This window comes from Lynx rufus, unplaced genomic scaffold (assembly GCF_022079265.1).
Source record: "Lynx rufus isolate CCGP_SWC_20201006 ecotype Redwood Valley unplaced genomic scaffold, mLynRuf1.p SCAF_1, whole genome shotgun sequence".
Taxonomy (NCBI): Eukaryota; Metazoa; Chordata; class Mammalia; order Carnivora; family Felidae; genus Lynx; species Lynx rufus.
Genome location: NW_025814823.1, coordinates 118,240,502 through 118,262,623, shown reverse-complemented (window position 1 = coordinate 118,262,623; position 22,122 = coordinate 118,240,502). Strand labels below are relative to the sequence as shown.

The window sequence follows — 22,122 nt, the reverse complement described above, 5'->3', positions numbered from 1 at the left end:
GTGGAGAAGCAACAATTCAAGAGGAAAAAAAATTTTAAAGGTATTGACCTAGTCCCCAAAAGCAACAGAACGGAGAGGGGGCAAAAGGCACAAGTCAGGGAGGGCAGCTTTGAACAGGAGGGCTACTTCTTTGCGATGCCAACTCTACTTTTTAGGAAGACCTCATTTGAAATGCCAGATTTCCCACTACATGGATTCCAGTCTGGTGCAAGTACCTTGCTCAGATGGGTCTGCACTCAAAGTGGTACCAGTTGTTCTCAGCTGGGGGCTCTTCCCTACACTAAGGACATTTGACAATGTCTGGAGAAATTTTTAACTGTTATGACTGGGGCGGAGAGGGGTGGAGCAGGAAAAGGGGAGGGTGGGCAGAGAGCAGCTTGCTCCTGGCACCTGGCAGGTACAGCCCAGGGCTCTGGACATATCCTACAATGCACTCGTCAGAACCTACAGCACCAACAAAGAATTTATCTACCCAAAATGTCCACAGTGCTGAGGTGGAGAAACCTAGCTCTAGATAATGACATTTCAACATCGCAGAGTGCTAGCCACAAACATCACATTACAGGCTTGGGTAATTTTGTGTTTGTGATGTATCAGCTAGCCCCTGTTGCCTAAGAAGAGCCTTCAACAATAATCAGCATGTTTTAGGACTTTGTAGACCACTAAGTAGTCTGCCTGGATCCAAACTAAATATCTCACCTCTTCCATCCACCCAGGTCCTGAAATGCCCTGTTGTGGCCACTGTCCTTCAGAAGAGACCACAGAGCCTCAAGGAGCTCCAATCTGTTCAGTGCCTTCAGGAAATGTGGGTTAATCACTTCAACCTGCATCAGTTTAACAGGGATTTTTCTGAGACCTGTTTATTGTTCTGCTGCTTGGCCTCTCCGGAGTTATCTATGACCGAAGTCTTACATTTATTTGTAGAGTAGAAGGTATATTTTTACTCTCACATCCCTTCCAAGTCCCTGAATTAAATTAGTATGAACTTTCCAAAATAAACTCACCTTTGAGTTGAAACCAAGCATGGAAAGTTTCAGTCCAAAAGGATACCTTATTGGAAAATTAGAGGCAAAGGAAAATGAGGATTATAACGAATATTTTAGTGTAACTTCAGCACTCGAAGTTACTGAGGATAGAGTATTGGTTATATAAAAGATTCTCCAACAGATTTGATGTACACAATCCAAGATTGACATTCAATTCCCTTTCCTTCAGACTGGAAGAAAAAGCAACTGGAAATAAACAGAATGGAAAAAGCAGCACATGTGGATCTAATTCTGCACCATGTCACTGGTTAAAACCCAAGGAAAGAACGCTTTATCGAATGAGAAAAGGGAAACGATCGATAATAGGAAGGAAGATCTCCGATTCCCTCACTCCACAAACATAATATGTTGGATCACACCTACGGTCTAGTAGCATTTGTCAACCACTCCAAGTTAACATTTTATGTGAATGGCCACCGTGGTTTTTCCTACAGAAAACTGTTCTCAGAACTCTAGGTGATTTGTAATATAGACAGACGTTAGGGCATTCAGTGCTTGTTTTTTCTCTTGATTCTCAACATGAGAAACTATTTCCCAAGGATGGGCAACACTTAGAAGATTCAAAATCTGTATAATTCGAAGGTAGCTACCTTTGCAATAATGTATTCAGAGGATAAGTGCAACTTGGCTCCCATAAGGCTCAGATAAAATACTACTAGGCAGGGCTCCTGGGTGGCTCAGTCAGTTGAGTGTCTGACTCTTGATTTTGGCTCAGGTCATGATCCCAGGGTCATGGTATCCAGCCTTGCATCATGCTCTGTGCTGCTTAAGACTGTCTCTCTCTCTCCCTCTGCCCCTTTCACCCGCTTGTGCACTCTCTTTCTAAAATACATATTCAAAATGAAATAAAATACTACTAGACAAGGCAACATTAAAACTAGTGCATTTTAAAAACTGTAGAAAAACGAGATATCCTCTAGAGAAAATTATTATTTTCAAAACAGTTTTTAGCAGCAACAGAATGCTTCCACCTTCGTGCCCTGCAAAAAAACATACAGTCTTGGGCAAAACAGGAATACATAAAATGGACAAAAAAGGAATCGCTTTCACAAAGCAGGGGTCCCAGAAGCCCAGCCCTATCTCCCCACCCCAATACTCTTCTTTGTTCCAAATGACTATCCGGATAAATACATGAAAAAAAAATGGTTTCAAAATTAATGTTTTCCTTTTCCAAAGGATTGAGTTGACATCATTTATAGCTAGCCCTTATTTAGACCACAGGAGCACCAAATCACGTTCTCTTAATTCTACCAGCTCAGAGAAATAGTAGTTACTGGGGAGTGTAATTTGGGCAAGGTGACTTCTGTTTTCACTTTCCGTGATTCTGTGTTAACTTGCATTTTTATGATTTGCCCCCAAAAAGTTTTTACTTTAAAAAAAAAAAGGTATCTTGAAAAAATTTAACATTTTACTAAGTTTCCTTTTTATCTTTTTGGTGACTACTTCTTCTAGATTGTATGCTGACAAATGTAAAAGACTACAAGGGACCAGTGCATCTTTCCTGTTTCTTCACCTACAACGTGATCCACCTATAATACACAATTTAACTATGGGGTTAGTCAAACCGATACACCCTATATTTTTTAAAGGGGCCCTCTGCGTTATCTTCAATAAATTTTAAATACGTAATCTCTGTGAATGTAAGATGCTTGCGCGGTGATGTCTGCAACCACCGTGTCGGAGTTGATTCTGTTTCTTTGGATGGCTAGACAGAGATCGCCACCTGCCATCATGACTCTACAGACAGCTCTTCCTCCACCTAAGGTATGTCCTTCCTACAAGGGAATGTCCTTGGCACGGGATCATGAAATCTTAACACTCCTAACCCGAAGGATATGTGTATATTGGGTAATTTATGTTTTCAAATAAAACATTTATTAAAATTCACGGGACCTTAAATTTATACTTGGAATGGGAAGACATCTTTAAAAATTTTTTTTCATCAGAAAATGATCCCCCAAAAGGCATGTAATCACCAAAACGGTAATCACCACCTCAAATCTGTAATCCTGCCAAAGAAGCCTGCACAACAGGAGTAGTCAGATGACAGGGGTTTGCGGAAGCTCACGTTCCCTAAAATATCCTTAGCATTCCTCTCGAAAAAGCATAGGGGAAATCAAAGCAGCTGAAATTGTGGCTTTTTCCTGGCCAGTTCTGTAAAACAATATACCAGGGGCTATGCATCTTATCTTATGGTCCACATTTCCAGTGAAGACGAATACAGAAAGTATATTTGGATTGGCACATGGTTTGAAGTATTTTACTTTAGAGAAAGAAAAGTTGAGCAATCCTGGAAGAACTCCATATTCTTCTTTAAAAAAAATTTTTTTTTTTTAATTCCTCTTGAAAACTAGTTACTGCTTCGAGCAGGAAGGAAAGGTTCGGAACAGCTGTCCCTGAGTGAGTCGGGAGAATGTTAATCACTGTCCCTTCTCTCCTTTACTTAAAGATTAGCTCACATCCCAGGCCCCTGCTAAGGGAAATTGCATACACTTAACTCTTGAGACCTACCATGAGGAATATTTCTGTAACAGTAGTAGGACGTCAGCCGGATCTAAAAGACGCTCAAGTCCAGAAATGTACCCCAAAGGCAACAAAAGCCCAAAGGGTCAGCAGCGGGCTGACTGGACATTTGAGAAAGTCATTTGTATCTTGACTTAAGCTCCCCAGGAAAAAGTCAAACTTAACAAAAATGGTTTCAAAAAAAATGGAATTGACACATACGCGAGCATCTGCAACTTTAGCCAAAGCCTCCTTAGGCAAAGTGCACTTGCACAGACCATGTTAGGTTAAAAATATATTAAATGCAATTTCCTCTGTACACTGTTAAGTGAGGAAAGCAAGATGTAGGGAAGTAACTAATATATAGTCCCACTGTAATAACAAACAGTAATTCTCCCAATCCCGAACAAAATTTTTTTTTCCATATCCTTATTTGAGCATAGAGCTAGGTGTAGAAGGATATACAAGCTGCTAAATTTTTTTAATATTTATTTATTTTTGAGAGAGATATATATAGAGAGAGAGACAGAGCATGAGCAGGGGAGGGGGAGAGAGAGAGGGAGACACAGAATCTGAAGCAGGCTCCAGGCTCTGAGCTGTCAGCACAGATCCAGACACGGGACTCGAACTCACGAACCGTGAGATCATGACCTGAGCCGAAGTCGGACGCTTAACCAACTAAGCCACCCAGGCGTCCCCAAACTGCTAATATTTTAACAGGGAGGAGGATAAGAGAAGGGAGGGAAAAGGAGTTAAAAAAAGAGACAGACAGACAGACATTGGATAGAAAAATGTGCATGCCCTAACACTGGATATGTGTACATTTTTAAATACAAGAGAAACATAATTCTATGTTTTTAGAATAAAAGAGGGACAGACTATTGTTGGGATAGAAAAATATTCATGGCAAGAACTAGAAGGTGACACAAACATTTGTTTCCAGGATGAAAACATAGACAATCTTCTTAAAGCCAGTGGAATAAGACATTTTAGCAATATGGAGTATGACAGATTCTCCACCTGTAGGTAATACACTTTATAATACAATGGTTAGATATAAACATCAGGTGCATTTGAAAAGTGGGTCTTTGGGGCACTTGGGTGGCTCAGTTGGTTAAGTGTCCAACTCCTGATTTTGGCTCAAGTCACGATCTCATAATTTGTGAGTTTGAGCCCCGCTTCTGGCTCTGCACTGACAGCGTGGACCCTGCTTGGGATTCTCAATCTCTCTCTCTTCCTTTCTCTCTCTCTCTCTCTCTTTCAAAATAAATAAATAAACTTAAAAATATATATATAAGTAGGTCTGGGACACTGTGCAGACAGTCAGTGTTCTATGGGATCTAAATGAATCAGATACAGCCTAAAAAAAACTCCAAAGGTTTGCACAAATGGGACAAGAAGTGACACCAGTCCCTTCAGTCAATTTCCTCGGGCACCTGGTGGTCTGGAGGTCTGTGACCTCACAGAGCGCTGGAGATCACCACACCAGATTTGCAGAGCAGTGAAGTAAAAAGCTAAATCCTCAGTACATATAGCAAAACATGTCCCTAAGTCTATCAATATGGCAACAAGATGCTCCCTTTAGATGGTGGATAGGAAACTGATCAGAAAAAAAAGTTTTTGAGGAAATAAAATATTAAAAAATGTAAATGTGACGGAAATTATAAACAGCCTGGAGCTCCTCTCCCTTCGGGAACAGCTGTGTCTGCTAATCCCTTGAGGAGTCCTCCCTGCGATCGCCCTTCCTTCCTTCCTCTGTCTCTCTCTAATAGCTCCCTTGTTCCTGCTGGACAAAACTAGCCCTTTGTGGCTGCTCTCAGAACAACATTAAAAACAGGAATAGGGAAATTGTAAACAGGAGGCTTCTGGTCTACAGGCGAAGACACACACAGGCCTCTGAGGCCTACTTCATGCTAAGCAAAGAAACAGACCTTTGTTGCTAAAGGGATTAGGGCTGCGGGGTTTCGGAGGCGCTGCTGAGGCATTCAGCTGGCCTGAAGTAGGGGCTTTGTAAAGAGATACCTCCATTAGAGGTCTGTGAGCGGAAATCATTCATACTCTTTATACAATCTGGGTAATGTGATAGTGTTGGACTGTTAAACGCCTCTGGTGAGGCAGGGTCCTATCTCCTTGAATGGTAAATTCTTCAGCAGCTAAATAGATGGTGGTATATTACCTTCACTGACTTTGGTTTTGGTTTTTTTGGTTTTTTTGAGGTGGTGGTAGAGGGGGGAGGATGTCTTCTACCGTTAACCCTTAGTGGGAGTGACATTAAAGGATCACCCAGAAGCAGACAGGCAAAGTCTTCCCAAGTCAGCTAAGAGACAGCCACTGAACTTCTGGTGCTGGCATCTTACATTATCAAAAATGGCCCTCTCTCCGCATCCTCTGCACATGGAGACCTTGATCGCTTTGTCCTCACATTCATCATGACGATGGAAATCTCCATAGGTGCCTCATTCCATGCCCTTTAGACTAGAATCCCCCAAATGACCTAACCATTTCCTCTCTATCCTATGCCCACTTTCACCACTCAGCTCTTCCTTGCCTCACCCTCCCTGGGTTGGATGAGTGCCCCTTTCTCTGAGGTCTGTAGTGTCCTGTGCATATCTCTCTCGTTGCATTCCCCATAAACTTGGAGACTCTTTGTATGGCTGCTACCCCAACAGATGATGAGTTCCTGGAGAGCAGGGGCTTATTTATCTTTGTATCTACAATGCCTGGTCCTTCGTAGGTGCCTAGAGTTGTGTCCAGCAGGAGAAGGATGGAGTTGGGCTGCACTGCCTTTAGATCGGTCCCTACCATAGCTGGGAAGATTGTATCTGCCTGTTTTAATGGCTTTGAGGAATTTTTAAAAATTCCTCGTGACCTCTTGTAGAGAACCCAACAGTCTTCAGAAAGCAAGGAAAAAACACTGTGGTCAGTTAGGAAAGAAAAGGAATCCTCCAAGGAAGATGGCAAGAGGTCACTTCCCCACAAACAGCCAGCAGCCTTCTGAGTGACCTGGCTCATCCTGACCCTGCTTCCACATTCTCGATTAAGGGAGTGTCATCAGCAGAATGGAAATGTTCTTTGGGTTCATATTTAGTGTCTCTGGAAATAAATATTAATTATGGTATCAGATGTACACTCAGAAAACTTCTGAGATAATTCCAGAAATAAAGTTCAAACAGTGGGAAGAGATGCTGCATCGGAGCTAAGGGACACTTTACCCCAGTAAGATCAGACCCATCCTAGCTGGCTGACAAACCCATCCTGGGAGAGACTATGGCTCCAGGTATACATGGGTGCTGCGGAAACTTCACTTAGAAGGGGTCCTGGTTGGGGTGCCTGGGTGACTTCGTCAGCTAAGCATACAACTTGGGCTCAAGTCATGATCTCACAGCCCGTGAGTTCGAGCCCCGCATCAGGCTCTGTGCTGACAGCTCAGAGCCTGGAGTCTGCTTCAGATTCTGTGTCTCCCTCTCTCTCTGCCCCTCCCCCACTTGTGCTCTGTCTCTCTCCTTCTCTCTCTCAAAAATAAATAAATAAACATTAAAAAGGGGGGGGGCCTGGTTTCTGTAGAAGACAAACCTGCAAATATGATGTGGCCTTTGCAACAACTGATAGAAGGCTGATGTCTTTCTCCACTGCTGTTCTCAGTAATCAGGGACATGCTTCTCTATCAGCACGGCCTTAGATGTTATTAATTGTTGGCTCTTTCCATTGTTCACCATTTTCTATCTGGATTACCTCTCTTCTTGCCATTTGGCAGATGGGACTCTGTTCTTACATTATTAACATCACTGTCTGCACAAAGCAGTTACATATGGAAGGAAGAAACCAGCAATGAGGCCATGGGCTTTGTCTCCAATTCTGCCACTTACTCAATCACCCATTCAGCCAACAAATGCTGAGCATCTGCTATGTGCCACACACTGGGCTGGGCACTGAGAAGAGAAGCATGACACAGGACTCACTCTGAAGATGGGGAGGCACACATAAACAGAGTGGTGAATACCATGATGGCAAACTGCACAAAACATTCCCAGAGCATTGGGAAGCTGAAGGCATTCAAGGAAGCCCTCCTGAAAGAGATGAGTGCTTAGCCTAGAAGATCCTGGATGGATAAAAAAGCCACAAACATTTGGGAAAACTGCATATATACGACTATGAACCAAATATCAAATAAGTTTACTGTGTTATTATTAAATTCTTGGGTGTAATAATGTGGTTATATAAGAAAATGTCCTGGAGCACCTGGGTGGCTCAGTCGGCTAAGCCTCCAACTTCTGCTCAGATCATGATCTCGTGGTCGTGGGTTCAAGCCCCACGTTGGGCTCTGTGCTGACAGCTCAGAGCCTGGAGCTTGCTTTGGATTCTGTGTCTCCCTCTCTCTCTACCCCTATCCTGCTCACACTCTGTCTTTCTCTCTCTCAAGAATAAATAAACATAATTTTTTTTTTTTAAAGCATCCTTGGGACACCTGGGTGGCTCAGTTGGTTAAGCGTACGACTTCGGCTCAGGTCATGATCTCACGGCTGGTGGGTTGGAGCCCCACATCAGGCTCTGTGCTGACAGCTCAGAGCCTGGAACCTGCTTCGGATTCTGTATCTCCCTCTCTCTCTCTCTGTCCTTTCCCTGCTCACACTCTGTCTCTTCATCTCTTAAAAAATAAATAAACGTTAAAAAAAATTTTTTTAAGGGGTCCTTGTACTTAGGAGATACATGCTGAACTATTCGTGAAGAGGAGTCATGATATCTAAAAGTTACTTTCAAATGGCTCAGAAAAAGACAGGCCTATCTGTGTATGTGTGTGTATATATGTACTAAGGGAGATGGGGGGAAAAGAACAAATCTGCAAAATGTTATTTGGTCAATCTGGGTATATATATATACACATTTCTTATACTATTCTTTTAATTTACTCTATCTTTTTAATTTCCAAAATAGAATATTAGATAAACAATTGTTAAAAGCACACAGAGTTGACCCTTGAACAATGCAAGGGTTAGGGCCACAGACCCTGTGCATTCGAAAATCCATGTATAACTTTTGACTCCCCCCAAACTTAACTACTAATGGCCTGTTGTTGACCAGAGCCTTACCAATAGCATCAACAGTCAATTTACACATATTTTGCCTATTAACATGTAATATATATTGTATTGTTACAACAAATTTTGCTGGAAATGTTATTAAGAAAACAAAATGTTATTACGAAAATCACAAGGAAGAGAAAATACATTTACAGTACTGTTCTGTATCTACAAGAAAAAAATCCACATTTATACATGGACCTCCGATGCTCAAACTTGTGTTATTCAAGAGCCAACTATGTATATAAAGCTATCACAAGTGCTAACACTGGACTGGAACAGGAAACGAAAAGAGAGCATTAGTCAGATAAAGATGGGGGGAGGTACCCCAGGGAGAGGAGATGGCTAGAGCATGGGACTTGGGAGTGGTAGCTGAGATGCCTAGAACTACTCCTGGCCCAGAGGTGACACTTGTGTATATCTGCCCAATGAATGAAAGAGTTAAACAGCATCGCCTAGGCAGGGAACTGCAAGCAGATCACACCAAAGTGAGCATAAGGTTTACGTTAAGGAGCCAGAGCCGATTCGGCTATAGAGGCAGGAGGTCTGTCATGGAAGCCTTTGTATATTCTGCCAAGGTCCTGGGACTTTATCCTGTGGGCGATGGGAGCTATGAGCGGGAGGCAATGTGGTCAGATTAGCATCTAGAGGGACCACCCTGAAACTCAGGTGTCATGTGGGGTGACGGAGCACAGACCTCAAGGCGGGAGACGAGGGTACCAGTCAGGATGCCTTTGGCTCCCTTAAACACAAAGCTCTGAGTCTAACTGCCTGAATTTATCAAGAGACTTATTATCCAACATAGCTGCAAACTCTGAGATGACAGGCCACAGACGTGGTTGATTCGGTGGCTCAAAAACGCAACCACGGACCCAGGTTCCATCCTCTCTCCAGGGCACCATGCTCTGTGGTGGGGTCTGCCTGCAGGCTGCCTTTCCTCATCTATGCCAGACGGCTGTAGCAGTTCCTAGAGTGACGTACGGATACAGAGAAGCCCACAGACAGAAGGGAGCAGTTTCTTCTTCGGTCTCTTTCTTAACAAGGAAAACTTCCAGAAGCTTCCCAGCAAATTTTGCCTCACATCCCACTGGCCCAGATTGGATCCCAAGCCCACTTCAAAACCAATCACTGTCAAGGGACCGAGATTACACGTTTGGCTCAGAATAATAATTTATACACAGAGGGAATTAACTATGATGAATCATCACTCGAAACACTCGGGAGCCTACTGGTCCAGGCAGAAGATGCTAGAAGCCCTAAACTATGATAATGGTGGCGAGGAGTGCAGACGTGAGAACAGATTCATGATTTATTTAGGAAGTTATGTTGGTAGAATCTGGTGGTAGATTGAAAATGGAGGAGTTACAGAAGAAAAGGACACCCTCTTCCATAATTCCAGCTTGGGTGAATGGATAGAAGGAAGTGTCATTAACTGAGATGAGGTGCCTATGAAGAGGGAGGAGGGTGTGGAGAAAAGACAGTGTGGCGCACATTCAATGTGAAGTACCCGTAGGCTTTGGAATAAAAGTATTAGCCAATCAGTGGAATATGAGTCAAACTGTTATCCCAAACGGGTAGCCCTTACACCAGACATGGTTCTCAGATGGGCTTTGATCCCTACAGACATTTTCGAACCAATATTTAATCACTGAGAGATTCCAAATAGGATTATATATTTCCGGTTTCTTTAGGGAAAATTGGGAAATCTGGCAACACTGGTCCTGAACTGTTGCTTGTCAACCATCGGTGGAGCCCGGAAGCAGCCCTTCTCTTTAGCTAGAATAAGGGCTTCTCTGGCCTGCCACACTCTGCCTCCATCACTGCCTTCACCTGCTTGGCCCTGAAGGCATTTCCAACCAACACCCTGCTCACAACCATGGAGACAGAGGTCTGAGCTGCCTGGTATTTAGATGGTGGTCAAATACCTCACCCAAAGAGAAAACAGAATGAAAGTACGTCAAGGAGGTAACCCTGGAGCCATGAATTCCTTAGTTTTGGGCTTTTTTTTAATGTTTATTTATTCCTGGGAGAGCGAGTGCAAGTGGGGGAAGGGTAGAGAGAGAGGGAAATGCAGAATCTAAGGCAGGCTCCAGGTTCTGACCTGTCAGCACAGAGCCTGACACAGGGGTTTGAACCCACGAACCGTGAGATCAAGACCTGAGCCGCCTGAGCCAAAGTCGGACACTCACTCGACTAAGCCACCCAGGCGCCCCAGCCATGAATTTAGAAATGGAGGGAGAGAAATTCACGCTGGAGAGAAAAACAAATGACGCGAGTGAGCATGAAGTCTCAGGAGCTAAGAGAGGAGAGCTCAAGTTGGAGGGAGGGCTCTCCTGCCCTATATGCAACAGGAGGTCCAGGGAGGGAAAGATCCAAAGGAGACTCGGCATTGGGGAAGTAAGTCGTGGATGACCAGGAGTTTACCTGTGTGACACGGTGGGGGAAGGGGCAGACAGCAACCGGGGTGGGTAAAGGATAAAAGTAAGCATACATGGTGCGCGTGGACTGCTCTGGTGACAAAGAAGAAGAAAGGCTGGATGGAAACTAGCAAGGCTGTGGGGCAAGGCATGGTCCCTTGGCAGGATCAGAGACACTCAGACATTGCAAAGGGAAGAAGCAGCCAGTGGTGAGATGCAGGCTGTAGGCATGTAACAAAGGGATGAACCAAGTCCAAAGGGAGGCGGGAGGGGCAGGGCGACAAAAGAGTCAGGCATAGGTGGCTGGATTCACTGCATAAAAGAGAGGCCTCCGAGGCTGGTGGATTGGAAGTGATGATACACCTATAGGCAGATGAGTGTGTTCAGAAATTTGAGAGTTAAGTCGCTGCTGAGCCCGGTGAGGGGGAGCACGTGGTGTAAGGCCGTGGGCACCTTGGCCTCCAGGGACTGGTCCCTCTCCTGCCCCCCTCCAGCCACCGTCTCCGGGTCACTGCACTGGAGCCTGAACCTGAGGAGGTGCTGGACCTGAGTCAACTGCCACCCAAGCTGCTCCTGGTGCTGCTGAGCCACGTGTCTCCATGCACACTGCTGGGGTGCAGCTGCCAGGTACACAGGGGCTGGCACGTCCTGATGAATGACCTTCCCGGGACCACAGCGCTCTGCTGCCCCTCGCCTTCAGCGGCCTGCCCCGCGTCCATCAGGCCAGCCCCTGCCTCCTGGGCCGCTTCTGCAATCAAGAGCAGAGACATCGAATGCAACCTTATAGGCAACCCCTGTGGCCAAGAGACCTCCGGAAACAATGGTGCAGCATGGTGGGGTGGCTGCGTGGTGGAGATGAACAGGTCAACGGTGCCCCGGAAGCCCCTTTGCAGACCTGCTTCGTGTCTTCCTTCAGCTCATGTCTCAAGAAGCAGGTCTTGGGCCCAGAGGAGGAGGGTTGATGGCTGGAACTGCTCGATAGTGGTAAGATTGAGATTTGTGTCTCTGACTGACGTCAACCAGATTGCTGTGGGTAAATTCTCTGCTATGGCTGATCCCATTCAGCAGTGGTACAACAGTGGTTGCTTTCAGGTCACCCAAGTGTTCTCCAACATCAAGATGGGCCAGGGCCCTTGTGTCTTTCCAACGCTGGCACCAGAACATGCAGATCTGGGCTGGTCACTACAGAGCTGGTGGGACCAACTCCAGTGTGATGGTATGGGCCCATCTGTCACAAAACAACCTGACTGGTGCCTTCCAGGACCTGGGATCACTGGCCAGGACTTCTCATTAACCAAGGGCTTATACCTCCCTGACATCCTGTGTACTCCAAGGTTCATTCGAGGGTCTTGCTGGGACTCTTCTTTAGGTTCTGGAAACTACTAGAAGAAAGCTCTTCCATCAGATCTACCTACTGCTGTTTTAGGGCAGTCCTTCTCCCATGGGGGTTGGGGGAGGCAGCAGGTGAGCACGGAGGAATGCTGGTCCTGGAGAGGGCTCTTCACCCTCCCCACAGAAGCACTCTGATCCAGCCCCAGCCTCCTCTTCCCTTGTCTCCCTGTTTCTGCTTCAGGGGCTTTACTGGTCCCTTTAGGGAAGGCCTCTCATCTCTGAAGTAGAGTCTCATCTATGGCAGGGAAAATTCCAGCCACCTTGGGTGGTAAACTTAACCTCCTGAAGCCTCAAGGACCAGGCCTTGCAGCTGGAAGTCAACCAGCATGATAAACGTTTAGAGATGCTCAAGGACCCCTGTTATTGTGTGGTACATAAAGTTATTTGAATTTGGAAACTAGTAATTGACCTTTCACAGGGAAGGCCTTAGTAATCCTTCAAAGAGATGCTCCAAGATGCCAGTCCTTTTCCATCTGGTATGAAGGACAGGGTAGGGTTGGAAGAGTGGAGAGGCCTATTTCCCAAGCAGCAATGGTGGAAGACTAAGCTAGTTTTCAAGCTCTAGGAAGCTGAGCTCCTACCAGCAGACAGAAAGAGGCACACACTGGATAATAATTCTCCTAGGAGAGGGCAGAGGCACCAGGTCAAAGGATGGAGGGGAAGGGTCACAGCGGCACCCATACCTTGGGGGCTTGCGACATCCACAGCCTCTGTCTGGGTCATCTCTCATGCTCCAGGTTCGGATGCATGTTTGCCCCCTCCCCTATGCTTGACTCACCACAGAAGTGCCTGGGATAACCCAGAGGGCAGTAAATGTAACTCTACTCATGCAGGTAGGTTCACCAGTGACTGTAACCCCAATCCATCTAAGGAAAATGAGTGGGGGGTGCCTGGGTGGCTCAGTCAGCTCAGCATCTGACTTTTGATTTCAGCTCAGGTCATGATCCCAGGACTGAGGCTTCAAGCCCATTGTCAGGCTCCGTACGGAGCACAGAACCTGCTTGGGATTCTCTGTCTCTCTCTCCCTCTGTCCCTCTGTCCTGAAATCTCTCTCTCTAAAATAAATAATAATAATAATAACAATAATAATAATTTTAAAAAGAATAAAATTTATGAAAAGGAGAAAAGGAGGAAAGGAAAGGAAAGGAAAGGAAAGGAAAGGAAAGGAAAGGAAAGGAAAGGAAAGGAAAGGAAAGGAAAGCTCAAGTTTCTGTTTGCCTGATGTTACAGTTAACTATGAAGCCAAGTAGGCTTTGGTGCCACCTTTACCCAAGGCCTTCAGGCTTCCTCCAAGGAAATGACTGCCAAAACAGTCCTGGTAATTAGCAAGCATTTTGTGGAATTTTTCTGAGGAAGCATTCTGTCCTGGAAAGTCAGATAGATTCCAAGGCAATGGATCTCCATGGCGGCCCGTGTTGAGATCAAGGCCGTCACTATGACAAATAATACCCTTCCTGCTTTGGGGCTGCAGTGTCTACATGGCTGCCTGAGGCTGCAGACTGGGGCTGGGACTCGGTGGCCCACATTCTGATCCACAGTGGAAGCTCTGAGGAACAGGGAGAGTTTTCTACAACAACTCACCCTTGACTTCCAATTCCAGATATGGTCTCCAAATGCAGTGACTTTTACCCAAAATTATAGGTTAACAGGGACAGAGGTGAGGGGTGACACCAAGTACCATTAATGAGCCCTCCCCAGAACTTCAGCAGGCAATGGCCTCCCCTCTTCCTTTCCCTACCACATTTTAATAAAATTTGCTAAGCATAATTATTTGGATTGTCTCTCTTCTGTGTCTTATTTATTTTACGGTGGAGTTGCTATGAGGCAAAAAGAAACAAAAGGAAAGCACTTTTTTAAACAATGCAGTAGGAATATGCCTAGAGGAGTGCCTGGGTGGCTCAGTTGTTTAAGCGTCTGACTCTTGATCTCAGCTCGGGTCATGATCTTGCTGTTCGTGAGATCGAGCCCAGCGTCAGGCTCTGTACTGACAACCTGGGGCCTGCTTGAGATCCTCTTTCTCCCTCTCTTTCTGCCCTTCCCCTGCTTGTGTGTGTGCACTCTCTCTCTCTCTCTCAAAATAAATAAATAAACTTAAAAACAAAAAAGAAATATGCCTGGGAAAGTCACTAACTTGACATTAGGTATCCCTAGAACAATTAAGATTTAGCTGACACAAAAATTTCCACGTCTTAAAAACTGTCTCTGATCTTAAAAATAATAATATTCTGGTTATAGCCCCTCCATTGAAAAAATAAATATTCTTTAATTCCTTCTCAGAACTGGGGGCATTGAAGTAGAATCAGGGTCAGGAGAGGTAAGCATGCCGACGTCATTTCGCCAGTTTGGAATGATGTGGTTAAACCCACCATGGATGTCCCCAGAGGGAACAGAGAATATCTTTCAAGAACATGCTAAACACCCATCTGTCAGAAACAATTTGTGGGTTCCGAGGTGCAGAGATGGAGAACAGAACATACCATCCCTTGGGGTTCCTGCCTGTGCAGAACAGTTCTGCCTCTGTTAGATGCATGTACTCATTATCTTTGATCATCAGCCCCTGCTCAACAGGCCTGGGGTGACCCACCTGCTATGCCGAGGACATAACAGGCCAGGTCCTCAAGAAGCTCCCCTTGTCCTGGCAGAGCCGGATGCCCAGACAATTACGCAACCACAGCACACAGTGAGAACAATAGTGATGGCAACCCAAACCAAACACTCCTATTAATTATATATTAGTGGGAAAAGGGCACCATTAAGAACCGGCCTCCTGTACTACCAGCACACTGGGGGCTTGTTTCCCATGGAACACAACAGCCCTCTGGGGTAGGTGACCCTTTCTCTATATTCTGAGTGATCAAGGTCATCAAGGTAGTGAGGAGCAGAGATGGGATTTGAACCCAGGTTGCTCCAACTTCCTGCTCCTTTCATATCAAGTCACACTCAAGGACCATTTTTTAATTGTAGCCTTTCCTGACTCCCTTAACTGAATGTTACTTATTTGTAACTCTCTGAAGGTAACAGCCTTGGACTGGAAAGACTGTCATCTGTATACCTGTCAATTTTACAGGACCGCAAACGTCAAAGGCACGAATGGCATCTCTTTACATGTTTTGTGTGTGTGTGATTTTTTTAAGTTAAAATTTGTTTTTTAAAGTTTATTTATTCTGGAGACGACAGAGACAGAGATGAGTGGGGGAGACGCAGAGAGAGAGAGGGAGACACAGAATCTGAAGCAGCCTCCAGGCTCTGAGCTGTCAGCACAGAGCCCGACACGGGCCTGGAACTTACAGACCGTAAGCTCATGACCTGAGCCGAAGTCGGACGTTTAACTGACTGAGCCACCCAGGCGCCCTGTGTGTGTGTAATTTTTAAGATAAGGTGTGCCTCTCTGATGAGGTGAGGTTTAGGCAGCACACAAACAAAATGAGAGTAATCCTTGAAGATACTGGGAGGTGGGAGACTGGGAGAGGGGAAATTCCAGGCAGAGGGCATGGCGAATGCAAAGGCTCTCCAGTAAGGGGCACGTTTGAGGAATAAAACCTCCCCCGTCACTCTGTCCCCTGTCCCTGCTTTATTTTCCTTCAAGGCACTCTTCACCATTTGACACTAAATTTATGGGTTTATTTGCTTACTATATACATCTCCACTACACTGTGAGCTTTATGAGGATATGGACTTTATTTTTGCGGATCCTCAGGGGAGATCTGCATACAGAGGAAACTCCATACATATTTGTTTAGAAACACATGAATAAATGTATAGAGCATTATGTGTATTTGTTTAAATTTTTTAACATTTACTTATTATTGAGAGACAGAGAGAGACTGAGCATGAGCTTGGGAGGGGCAGAGAGAGGGGGAGACACAGAATCCAAACCAGGCTCCAGGCTCTGAGCCATCAGCACAGAGCCCGATGTGGGGCTTGAACTCACAAACTGCGAGATCATGACCCGAGCTAAAGTCAGATGCTTAACCGACTGAGCCACCCAGGTGCCCTGAGCATTATGTGTATTTTTAAGTTTTACTTTTATTAAGTATGTATCATGCACAACCACTGAACTAAGCACTTTATATTCTTCATTTATTTCTTCTTTAAAAAAAAAAAAAAGTCTTATTTTTAAGTAATCTCTTCACCCAATGTGGGGCTTAACTCATAACTGTGAGATCAAGAGTCGCACGTTCCACCGACTGAGCCAGCCAGGCGCCCCTCTTCTTTTAATTCTCACCCCAACCCCATTACGGTGGGTACTCCCACCTTCATTTTACAGGTAGTACAACTGAGGTAAGGTAACTTGCGTTAGATGACTCTACCGGTAAGTGGTGAAGCTGGGATATGAGCCCAGGACTGACCCAAAAGCCCATGCCTTTCCAAGAATATACAAGGAGGGAAAGGCAATCTCTTCAACAAATGGTGTTGGAAAAAAACCGGATAGTTACATGTAAAAGAATGAAACTGGACCAACTTCTTCCATCATGCACAAAAATAAACTGAAAATAGATTAGAGACCTATACGTAAGACCTGAAACCATAAAACTCCTCAAAGAAAACATAGGCTCTAATCTCTTCAGCATCAGCCTTGGCAACATATTTATGGATGTGTCTCCTCAGGGAAGGGAAACAAAAACAAAAATAAACTATTGGGACTACAGCAAAATAAGAAAAGGTTCGGACAGTGAAGGGAACAATCAACAAAAAGAAAAGACAACCTAATGAATGGGAGAAGATATTGCAAATGACATATCTGATAAAGGGTTAGTATTCAAAATACACAAAGAGCCTGAACAAACAGCCCTGGAAAAAAAAAATCTGATTAAAAAATAGGGGACCTGAATAGACACTTTTCCAAAGAAGACATACAAATGGCCACCAGATAAATGAAAACATGCTTAACATCACTCATCATCAGGGAAATAAATGCAAATCAAAACTATGATGAAATATCACCTCATACCTGTCAGAATGGCTAGTATCAAAAACACAAAAAATAACAAGTGTTAGGAAGGATGTGGAGAAAAGAAAACCATTGTGCGCTGTTGGTGGGAATGTAAACTGAAGCAACCACCATGAAATAAATAGTATAGAGGTTCCCCCCAAACTAGAAATAAAAATACCATATGATTCAGTAATACTACTCGGTCTCTACCCAAAGAAAACAAAAATATTAATTCAAAAAGATATATGTACCTCTATGCTTATTTTAGTATTTACAGTAACTAAGATATGGAGACAACCTAAGAGTCCATTAAGAGATGAATGGGTAAAAAAAGTTGTGGCGTGTGTGTGTGTGTGTGTGTGTTTGTGTGTACATATACACACACACACATATACATGGACAATGGAATACCATTCAGCCATAAAAGAAAAGAATGAGATCTTGCCATTGTGACAACATGGATGGACCTACAGGTATTATGCCAAGTGAAATAAGTCACAAAGAGAACAACAAATATGATTTCACTTATATGTGGCAACTAAAAACACAACAAATGAACACACAAACAAAAAACAGAAGCAGACATATAAATACAGAGAACAAATTTGTGGTTGCCAGAAAGGAGGGGTGAGAGAGATGGGTGAAACAGGTGAAGGAGATTAGGAGGTACAAACTTCCAGTTATAAAATAAATAAGTCACAGAGATTAAAAATACAGCATAGGGAATAGCCAATAACATTGTAAAAGCAATGTATGGTGAGAAATGGTAACTATACTAATATAGTAAGCACTATGTAATGAATAGAATTGTTGAATAACTATATTGTGTACCTGAAACTAATATAACATTTTATGTCAACTATACTTAAATAATGAAAGTTTTTTTTAATAAAGGTTTTTTTTTAAAAAGAATGGTATCATACTATATATTCTTTATTGCATCTTTCTCTTTTTCCTTAACAATATATCATCAGCATATTAATGTAAGATTAAATATGCTCTTACACCATTAAAAAAAAAGTCCATGCTTTTTTAACCAAAACATTCTAATCTAGGGGTACCTGGCTGGCTCACGCAGGGGAGCATGTGACTCCTGATCTGGGAGTTGAGCGTTTAAGCTCCATGATGGGTGTAGAGATCACTTAAAAATAAAATCTTTAAAACAAACAAACAACCATTATTCTAATCTTGCTAAGCAGTGGCCATGGGAGGCCTTCAACAAATATCCGCTGTATTGTATTAAATATATTCAGCACAAAGGAGGGAGCAAGCTCAAAGACAAGATAATGTGGAATTTGGAGAGCAGATTAGAAGATGCTCATCCTGGTATGGAAGCTAAAAAGAACCAACATAAAAGGTATGAGGTTAGTTGAATGCACACATTATCTCCCAGAAATTTACCCACATGAGACAGGATGTCTGCAGGTTTGGGTCACGTGACAAGGGTACTTCCTAAGGCCACCTAGGCTGCCTGATTCAAAAGGAAGACACTAGGGGTGCCTGGGTGGCTCAGCTGGTTGAGTGTCTAGTCCCATTCTTGATTTCAGCTCAGGTCATGATCCCAGGGTCATGGGATCGAGCCCTGCATCAGGCTTTAAGCTGAGCACATAGCCTGCTTAAGATTCTCTCTTCCTCTTCCTCTGCCCCTTTCCCTGTTCGCAATCTCTCTAAAATTAAAAATAATAATAATAATAATAATAATAATAATAAAAACAAAAAAGTCCTGGGTGGCTCAATCAGTTGAGCATCTGACTTCAGCTCAGGTCATGATCTTGCAGTTTGTGGGTTTGAGCCCTGTGTCGGGCTCTATGCTGACAGCTCAGAGCCTAGAGCCTGCTTCAGATTCTGTGTCTCCCCCTCTCTCTGTCCCTCCCCGGCTCACTAGCACATACACGCTCCCTCTCTTTCTCTCAAATATAAAAAAAAATAAAACATTAAAAAATAATAAATTTAAATAAATAAGTAAAGGAAGGAAGGAAGACATTGATTCCAGTTCAGCTAATGGCAGACAAGTTCTGACCTCAAGATAATGTCAGGACTGTAAGAAAGAAAGGCTGTGACGACAAGTTTTTGGCAATTCAGAGGGGATGCTCAAGAGGGGGAAGTGAATAAGAAGATCCTGCCAGAGTTTTCCAGAAGCCCTGCACATGGTGGGGCTGGAGAATTCTGCTCTGTTGAAAGGTAAATGACAAAGACAAAACTCAAAAGGTCTTCATCCGTTAGTGCTTAGGAAAAACATCCCACAAAGACTCATTAACCACTTTGCTTTGATTTCACGCTTTCTAGGACAAATCCAGATGTGACTCCCAGAATAATCACTATAGGGGTTTTCATGAGACTCTCCATCCTCCTGGCTGCATGGCTAAGTTAGCACTCAGGTGACGAATCGGCTCTGCCGCTGGGAGGTGAGCTGGGAGCCTGCTCAGTCCCACATGAACTGGTAAGATGGTCCCTCGGGCAGGAAGTGTGGGAGGGAGCCTCCAGGTTCACACGTGGCCCAGCAGCGCGGGTGCGCGAAGCCCTGCCTTCTCTGCCTCTAAGCCACAGGGATCACGACCATGCCTCTGTCTCACAGGGTGTTTTGACACTTAGGTGAGAGAGTAGCTGTATGAACAAATTCATTGATTCAAGAGTTTCTGTGGGACGCCTGGGTGGCTCAGTCGGATGAGCATCCGACTTTGGCTCAGGTCATGATCTCATCAGTTGATGAGTTTGAGCCCCGTGTAGGGCTCTGTGCTGACAGCTCAGAGACTGGAGCCTGCTTCAGATTCTGTGTCTCCCTCTGTTTCTGCCCCTCCCCTGCTCATGCTCTGTCTCTGTCTCTCTCAAAAATAAACATTAAAAAAAAAAAGTATTTCTGTTATCACTAAGTAACACATCAATCAACACCGGGAAATTAATGCTTTTCCCCACTTCTCTTTCACTTACCTTAAACTTTTTTTTCCTTTTCTTCCCCCATAAGCACAGCTTAGGTTTTCCAACATCAAACCACTTTTCCCTACTCACAAATAGGAAGTACAGGCTGAAACTAAAAGCATTTGAGCCCTCATGTCCGTATTCTGGTCCCTTCTCTGAGATCACAGGGAGACCTTGGGCTGTCCTGTGGTTGACTGATCTCCAAGTACCTTTGTAGGAGCCATCTCCTGGAACTCTCCCAACAATGCCTAAAGGTAGGCTGGAAAGGGGTTACTCCTAACTTTAAAGAAGAGGCCACAGGGGGCACTGGTTGGCTCAACTGGTTAAGCATCTGACTCTTGGTTTTGGCTCCGGTCGTGATCTCACAGTTTGTGAGACTGAGCACCATGTGGGGCTCAGTGATGACAGGGCGGAGCCTGCTTGGGTTTCTCTCTCTCCCTCTCTCTCTCTGCCACTCCCCCCACGTGCATGTGCACTCACTCGCTCTCTCTCTCTGTCTCTCTCCCTGTCTCATAATAAATAAACTTAAAAAAAAGAAGAGGCCACAGACTCCAGGAGGCTATACAAGTGACTTGAGTCACAGGGTCCCAGGACTGGTGAAAGGGGAGCTAGACTCAAACCCAGGCCTGGTGACTTATTCCTGGAGCCCTTTCCCTAAACTGTGCTACCACAGGCACCAGAAGCTTCTCTGGCCCTGATGACACTTAACCCTCTAGACACTAAAAGAGCCAGTAAGTGAAGTCAACACCAGAGTATTCATGAGCAAGTGTTTAAACTCTGGCTCTCCTTACTTGTACAGGTTACTTAACTTCAACTTTCTCAGTCGTAAAATAGAAAGGTTGAAAAAAATGTACATGGCGCAATAATGATTGTGCAATGTTAATAATGAACAGTGTTTTAAGATAGTTAACATTTATAGAAAGTGGCAATGCTCCAGGCACATTCTGACAGGTGGCAGCACGAGCTGGGTTCATCGTAGGCTGAGCATCTAGCCCCCAGACTCAGAGTGGGGAACGTGGCCTTGATGGTGCTTTCAGGCTCAAGTGATCAGGCTCAAGGCGGGTCTGACCTCTGAGCCTCCCACCACCACCCACCATCCACACTGCTTCTCAAAATGGCCATAGTAGGCCTTCTATCTGCCCAGCTGGATGAGTTATTCATCCTTCCAGACCCTCAGCCTTTTGACTACTCTAATCGCAAACACATTTCCTCACACTGCTCATCAAATCAGGCAAAAGAAGACAGAGAAAACACTTAAGAGCCCTCAACATCAAGGGGCGTCAAGGTGCTGGTAGTAGTACCCCTTCCGGCTCAGGTGCTGAAAGGTAAATGCTACTGCCTAGGGCCTCCCTCCCCCAAACCGACAGCAGCGACCTAGACCTAACTGGACCTGAGACCACATGCTACCTGGGCTCTGAAGCTCCTAGCTTCTTTCAACCAACCTCCACCTTGCCCGTCACTTTGGCCTACAAGTGCACCAAGCATAGGCTGTCCTCTTCCTTCCTTGGAAGCATTTTAAGATAAAATGCATTTAATCAACCTAGCACATTGACCCTCAGACTCTTCCACTGAGCCATTTCAACCTGCCATGGTTGCTTCCACTATGATGCAAGAAGGGCCCCCTAAGATAGCCTCACACATTGGTCTACAGGTGGCTGCTCCAGAAACAGGTTATTTCCAAGGACTGCTTCCTAGATTCAAGAAAATGGCATCACTCTATCTCGCAAGATACGAGTATCTAGGAATCACCCCCTGAATCTTGATTTTCCTCAGCCCCTATACCCAGTCCAATTCTACCTCCCAAGGACATCTTAAATCTGTCTACCCCTTTCCATCTC

The 22,122-nt window shown here is 44.6% G+C and overlaps 1 pseudogene; it reads left to right on the top strand.

Annotated features, from left to right (window-relative positions):
• Positions 1 to 9,177: 9,177 nt before the first annotated feature.
• On the top strand, positions 9,178 to 12,337 carry LOC124509541 (F-box only protein 27-like; annotated as a pseudogene).
• The last annotated feature ends 9,785 nt before the right edge of the window (positions 12,338 to 22,122 follow it).